This window comes from Acartia tonsa, chromosome 10 (genome assembly GCF_053477335.1).
Source record: "Acartia tonsa isolate MP-2025a chromosome 10, ASM5347733v1, whole genome shotgun sequence".
Lineage (NCBI taxonomy): Eukaryota > Metazoa > Arthropoda > Copepoda > Calanoida > Acartiidae > Acartia > Acartia tonsa.
The window spans coordinates 24,616,673-24,625,045 of NC_137269.1; positions in this window are offsets into that span (position 1 = coordinate 24,616,673).

The window sequence follows — 8,373 nt, forward strand, 5'->3', positions numbered from 1 at the left end:
GGATACTGCACTTTCAGGTCCAGGTTTTATAACTTCCAGCCAAATAGTCAGAGTACCTCCAGGTAGGAGACTTGCCTGATTGTTCTTCAGTACATTAATCTCCATAAAAGCAGCATTACAATTTACCTCTCCAGGTGGCACTGTTATCAATCGACATTTAGGCATCAGTAGTAGACTGTTGTTATCTTGGATGCCAATCTTTTGTAGTTTCAGTATTGACCTGGATAATATCTATATGACCTGTTATGTTATAATATGAAATAAATTCTAAATAAAATCATTATCATCATATTTTATTAATTTCATATTCCATATAACGAAAGCAAATAGTGCTGAGTAAAAGGATGTTTGTTTGGAAAGTATTAGGTCTGAATATTTCCTCATTATATTTTATTTGCGATTTTTATCATTAAGTAGAAGGATGTTTGTTTGGAAAAATCTGGACTTAGCCTAAAAATTTACCTTGTCAATTTTTACCAAAAAGTTGGTCAAATTTTACCAAGTTTTTTTTTTTTGGCAGAGTCCAAAAATCTGGACTTAGCCTAAAAATTTACCTTGTCAATTTTTACCAAAAAGTTGGTCAAATTTTACCAAGTTTTTTTTTTTGGCAAAGTCCAAAAATTTGGACTTAGCCTAAAAATTTACCTTGTCAATTTTTACCAAAAAGTTGGTCAAATTTTACCAAGTTTTTTTTTTTGGCAAAGTCCAAAAATTTGGACTTAGCCTAAAAATTTACCTTGTCAATTTTTACCAAAAAGTTGGTCAAATTTTACCAAGTTTTTTTTTTTGGCAAAGTCCAAAAATTTGGACTTAGCCTAAAAATTTACCTTGTCAATTTTTACCAAAAAGTTGGTCAAATTTTACCAAGTTCATTTTTTTTGGCAAAGTCCAAAAATCTGGACTTAGCCTAAAAAAATACCTTGTCAAATTTTACCAACTTTTTGGTAAAAATTGACCAAATTGTGTTTTTTTGTCTAAGTCCGAAAATTCGGACTTAACCTGAAAAATAGAGTTGTAAAATTGACCACATTTTTGGTAAAACTTCCAAAAGTGGTAAACTTGAAAAAAAAAAAAAAATTTAAATTTAGGCTTCATTGTATAAAAGTCATTATTTTAAAGTACTACAACTGATTATGAAGAGCTGTTTTTTATTTAAAACACAAAAAACGGGTTTTTTTGTTTCGTCAAATTTTACAAAAAAAATGGTAAAATTTGACTAATTTTTTGGCTAAAATTTTTGCTGGTAAAATTTACCACGAAACTGGTATATTATACCAGGTTGACCAGCTTTACCACTTTTCTGGTAAAACGATTTTTTTTTCTGGTATTTCGTAGAACCTGGGCCTCAACCGCCCCTTCCTATTCATCGCATATATTCCATAATATCCCGTAATATAAAGTGGTAATATGATCCAAAGTATAACATTTTTACTTAACCATCTATCTTCATTAAATATAAGTGTTATAGCAATCCTACATAGGCTTTTTATTAGTGCAGGAAGTCCTTAACTTTAGCATGCCCGTCCGTCAAACCAATCGTCATAAAAATGTTTGCAAAACATTTCTCTAGAAGTCCTCATTAAATAGTCATAGTGAGTTGTGTCTACCTATGGCTCAAGGCAGTCACTATACATTTTTATCAATATCACACACCTGACTTAGCAGTAGTATGTGCCAATTTAAAGCTCTCTAGTAGGTCACGCGGACACCGCGGATTTTGGGGTCATGGATAAAAAAACGAATTAGGGAGTTTAAGATTATTTTAGGTAAATGTATATGATTTCCCCGCTGGGTTAGAGCTCCCGCAGGGGCTAGAAATAGGAAAAAAGCTACTGTGAAAATACGACGAAACCCGCAACTTCGTTTTCTTTCCATGATCAGGACCAGGATTTTCCACATTATGTAAACACTGCAGCTCATTAATAAGGGTGATTATAAGCAAACAAGAAAGGAGTAATAATACACAAAAGTGAGTTGAGGGTAAACTATTAACACATTTGCCTTTTTTAAATAGCCCATCTGTTATGTGGTTGGTAGCAGGGAGGAGGGAGGAAGAGGACATTGGGCTGTTTATTACACTAGTCTCTAGGGTTTTCTTCTTATTTGTTGGCTTTGAGGACTTTTATTGAATTTTGATTGGTTTGTTTAATAAGTTGAGTGTCCAAACGATTTCACCACTAAATGTGATATAGAGAAGGAACAATCTTGCGTATCATAATAAGGTATTTATCGGCCATTGTCTTATCTCTTCATTAGATCCCTGGGTTGATAGTAACACAGCTACTCTATAACTTGTTTGACCCTAAAACTGTCATGCACAGCTAATTACTATTTTCCTTGTCTCCGGGGCCGTGTTTCAGCAAATTGATTCCAATTGATGCCATGCCGAAAATTTGGATATTTTGTGGCGTAAAACTTGTTTTGTTTTGTAACTAATGGGAAGTGGATAAGAGAGGTAGGGGGAGGAGAATTATGATTAAAATTCTGTATGTCTCCAAATTCGTCGAATTAAGCATGCATATTAAGGACATAGTAATATTGTGCCTAAAATTCGGCATAAAAAATGAAGATGAGATAATAGTCAATAGTCATGTTATGAATAATGTGACATGCAGATCTAACCTAAATATAGAAAAGCTTCGCTAATATTATCTTTTTTTACATAACATAAATTGTGTTTAAGCATACAAATAATTCCTATAATAGCGTCAATATGGACTAACAAAAACTTTTTAAAATAAGTTTAAAGTCTTTTTTATTTATTTTTATTTATTTATATTTTCAGTCTTTTGTCTGTCCATATTATTCAAAAAGATAGCCCTGGTGTTCATCAAAGTTTCAGTTGAGCAATGGAAATCCCACTTATTTTTAAAATAAATTTAAAATAAGGGGGATAAGGGGTGTTTCCTGCTATGTTTAATCCTTATGGGATGTCATAAACCCTCTGTGACTACGGACTACCCCTTTACCCTTACCCAATATAACCTAACCAAATATAAAGTAACCAACAAACAAGCAAAATCTTTTACTATTTGGCCAGTATATCAATTTAAAACAAGTTTCAAAACGGTTAAACGAAATTCTTTGTATACAAATCAAAAATATATTTTTTTAGTATTTTTATTGATATTGTCAGCACACCAGTGGAATCATGCCTTTTTATTGGATAAATTGGAAAATAATTGAGTCAGCCCATACATACATATAAAATATCAATCTATCTATCTATCAATTTATAGTCGTTGTCTAAAGGGAATATTGTATATTTAGTTTTTTTTATTTGATTAGTTTATATTTGTCTCTATCTATCATAAATCTGCTTGTATATTAACAAAAATAAATCTAGCAATAAACAGCTTATAGCCAATTCAAATGTATAATGCCTATCATTGGTAATTTGTATTGTATGACGTCATTTGTTTTATAGGCACTGTAAGCTGTTTCTTAGGTCTTTTTTTAAAGCTATGCTCCAAGAGGAAACTAAGTTAATAAAGATATTAGGTCCGTGTCTAGCACAGATAACCCCAAATCCCTTAGTTTTGAAATAAAAGACAAATATGGGAAAGGGGGTAGTTTTTTTCCTATACTTAAACCCTACGGGGGAACCTATCCATGCGGGGATTATACATGCGTTCATAATATAACCTAACCTGACCTAGTGTAATAAACAACTTTGTTTTAAAGCACCACAACTTTAAACAGGGCTCGTCAGCTGCGACTAAACCTTAAATTTAAACCCGATTTGATGTTTCGAATGTTTTTAAAAAGAGGGATTGCCGTATTTTGGTCAGGTTTAGACTTTTCAAAATTGAAAAATGGTGATTTTCCTCATGCTTACAGGCGGCTTACCAGAGGCTGCCGAGCACTGCATTTTAAGCTTCCCTCAAGTATAAAAAACCGCTTTTCCTTGACAAATTTAATTTCTTACCTAATTGCCAGAGGATTCATCATATAATCAAGCCTCTAGCTAGTAAGTATCAGACGAAGTAAATAATGACTCAGATAAAATGTAACCAACAAACACACATTTTGAATAGAATAGCTTCGCGCTACTATAAAAAAGGTATATAAAAGATGTAATATACACAAAAGTATAAGCTGTGAAGATAATCTAATAATAAACCAATCTGGAAATATATCATTGATGGAGCCCACCTCGAGAAATATTCATAAATAAAGGAAGATATTTATATTTAGCTATTTTAATATGCTTTGAACATGTGTAATTTAAATTGAAAAAGTCAGGAACCAAAAGAAAAACTGTTATACCTATAACTTTTCAAAAATCATAGAAAATTAATGAAATTTTAATTTCTAAAGTAGAATTATGTCTGTCCGTTTTACCGTCTGACCATTGAACGGACTGGGCTACGCTTGTTTGGAAAGATACATACTTGTCATAAGTAGGTTTTAGGTTATTTTCTTGGAATGTATGACATCCCAGCTCATACCAATAACGAAATTAATTCGGAAAAAAATCACGAAACCTATACGTGTTTTTCAGCTGTCGTTGGGGGGCAACACATCGTAAAATTGACGACCTCTCCATTTGCCCCCCAAATATTATTTTAGATTTAATTCCCTTGTTGGTTATACCTTATTCCTGATGACATCCCCCCCGCCCTGATTAAAAAACAGATAAATTTTTATAATAAAGACATATACATAATAGAAGTACTTTTATTAGATATAGAAATTCCCTTTTTCCCTGAAGGTATAAATATGATTTGCATATCCCTGTGTATAAATATGATTACTAGTAGGACACCTACAGAGGTATATACACTTGTCACATGGGTGTGGGTGTATTCAAACTAAATATTTATATATATATATAAATATGATTACTAGTAGGACACCTACAGAGGTATATACACTTGTCACATGGGTGTGGGTGTATTCAAACTAAATATTTATATATATATATAAATATGATTACTAGTAGGACACCTACAGAGGTATATACACTTGTCACATGGGTGTGGGTGTATTCAAACTAAATATTTATATACAGAGTGAGTCAAATAAAACTGAGTTTACTGAGAAACAACCAGAAGGAGTACAGAAAAAATAATTATATGTCCTTGTTCTCTGTACAAAGGCACATCAAACTTGCAAAAGGTGTTTTTCATTATCTCTAAAAATGCGGCCTCTATGATAGGTGTATGGTGTCAAAAAATGCCTTGTGTGAAAAATGTTGATCAAGAAAAATTAAAATAACTCATCTATTTTGTATAAAAAAATCTTAAAATTTCAATATTTATTTAGAAAAAGGTCAAAGAAAAGTACTTTAATGAGTTTTAAAGGTGAAATGCTTTTTGGCTCCTTACAAAAGCATTTTTAGAATACTGCAATTTGTCATTTTTTCATATTTCTTGACTGTGATGCATGTGGTTTAAAAGAATCTTCTATAATAACGTAGCTTATAGTAAAAAGAAAAAAACCTTTTTATTTGACAAAAAAATCTCTTAAGATAAAAAAGTTATAAAGGTTTGAATTTTTAAGATAAAAATGCCTTTTAGAAGCCCTACCCTATTTAAATGAAGTTATTATGATGAATTATAACACACAAGTATAATTTGTCAAAAGGGGGGCGGAGAATTTAGAGATTAAATCCGGTCATAGTCCAAATATAGAGGAAATTTGGGGGGAGGGGGGAGAAATTTAGGTAAGAAGATGAAATATTTCCGGTCATGAGCTGGTTTTCCGGTCATGAACTGGTTTTCGGTCATGGGTTGGTTAAATCTTAACAATAGATTTTCATTTACCTTAGTTTTAATTATACCTTCAAGCTATCAAGTCATTACAATGGTTCGTGCACAGTTTTCTCCTGAACAAAGGACTAAACTTATGCTTGACTATTCTAATTTAAGTGTGTTTAAAAAAAAACTTTTGGCCAGAGCTTAACCAGTGGTATATGGAAGCATTTCCTATGTCTCGTCTGCCTACAAAGAACACAGTGAGAAATCTTATGAAAAAACAATTGTCAAAGTTTACAATGCACAATTGTAACAGTAAAGATTCTCCAGGCAACACTCATAGTGGCCGCACATGCACGGTTGTCACAGAAAGAAATAAGCGCAGGGTTAAAAGGATTATGGATAGAGATTCTGCAAAGAATTTAGGCCGTATTGGACGAGACCAATCACCAATCAACTCAGGCCGACGAAATAAACTTGGTATTAGTCAGACCAGCTGGCGTAGAATATCTGCCGAGTTGAAATATCATCCGTACAAGGCTGTCAGGCGCCAGAGACTATTGGATACAGATCTTCCCAGGCGAATCAACTTTTGTAACTGGGTTTCTAGACAAAGAGTGCGTGAAATGAAGAATATCCTATTTTCGGACGAGGCCTCTTTTAATTTGAAAGGTCATGTTAACTTACAGAATGTGCGAATGTGTGCTGAAGTAGGGAAGGGGCGACCAGAAAACCTTGCACATGAAAATTTTGTGTCGGAGAAGCTGCTTGTTTTTTGTGGAATCAAAGCATCTGGCTTATTTGGTCTCAAATTTTACCGCAATGAGACAATGAATGCAGCAAAATATAAGTCACTTCTCCAATACCATGTGTTGCCTGAAGTCAGGGCAAATAATGGTGGCAACCTAGACAACCTTACCTGGACACAGGACGGAGCTCCATGCCACACAGAAAGAAGAAACATTGCTTATCTTCACCGTTAGTTTGATGGCCGACTGATAAGCAAGGGAGCTGAAAGAGAATGGCCACCAAGATCACCAGATTTAAATCCCTGTGACTTCTTTCTGTGGGGTTATTTAAAATCTCGGGTTTATTATCCTAAACCTAACAATCTGGATGAACTGCAGGCAGCTATTCAACGTGAGGTTAGGCAGATGGATCCTGACATGTGTTGTAGAGCAGTTTTAGATATCAGAAAACGTGCAGATCTATGCTTAAATAATGATGGAAAGTGCTTTGAAACATAGTCTTTGATTACAACAAAACGTTTGATTTATAATGTGATAATTTAATTTAAATAAATTGTATTTTTAAGATGTTAAATATTTACAATCTATTGAATAAAAATTTTAATAATCAAAAAATATGTTTGTTTATCTTTTTAGAATGGTAGACATTTTTTATTTTAAATAAATCTACCTAAAAAGTACAAAATAATGGCCGAAAAAGTCATCACACACACTTTTTGAAATCTTTATGCTCTAAAAAGCGCGGTTGTTTTCAGAGATATTCAAAAACACCTTTTCTATGTTTAATGTATATTTTTATAGAGAACAAGAACCTATAATTGTTTTTTCCATATTCCATATTGGTTGTATCAGAAAATCGGAAAACTCAGTTTTTTCTGACTCACCCTGTATATATATAAATATGATTACTAGTAGGACACCTACAGAGGTATATACACTTGTCACATGGGTGTGGGTGTATTCAAACTAAATATTCATACATCTCTATATATTTATACTAGTGGTCACGCCCCTGGAGACCTCTAAAGCACTTGAAAAAGGGAATTATTAAAGATTAAAAAGTAAAAACAAATTTGTTTGGTTGGAGGGTGGGGGGAGAATTATTTCTAGGGGAAATTTCTCTTGGGATGGTTGTGGTAACCTCTGACAAAATAGTTATAAACCTTTACGGGACCTATGAGAAGGTTCCCTTTAAAGAAGTACAATAACTGTTCAGCGAGATCCTTCGGTAATGATAAGCCCAGTTCACAAAAGCTAAACAGTCGACTGATAGAAATTTTCAGTCAACCTTTTTTGAGGTCAACCTTTTTTCAGTCGTACTTTTGAAAATATACGTAGGAAAAAAAATATTTAATGTTCCTTTTTCCCTGAAAAAACAGCTGGAGGTTAGGTCTTTTACAAATTTAGGCTGACGTTCTTATAATCCCCAAAAATATTTTAAATTATATTTAATTTTTCTAGCAAATTTTTAAAATGACATTTACAATCTTACAGTACCTATAATATAATTAATTATTGAAATGAAAATTAAATATTTGTGTTGTTATATTTTTTATAAAAATTGTGTAATGTTGAAGAAACATCTCTCAATTTAATAACCTAATCTACAGCTGATAATAAAAAATAAGTCCAACCAAAAAACAAAATGGCCAGACAATAACAAATAATTTTTCGTAATCTTTATAAAAATAATACATTGTTGCAATATGTATGTTACATAAATGCATTATCATATTGAATTTTATTTGTGAATTTTTTTAATATTACAACATAAACGTTTGCTTAAAGTTAATCAAAATCAAGCGAGGCGGGCGGAGAAGACGTTGTTTTGGAATAAAAAGGTTACGCACTTGCAAGTGTGTGTGTGTGTATGTGTGTGTGTGTGTGTGTGTGTATGAAGTGAAGTGACCCATAATTCCAATTAC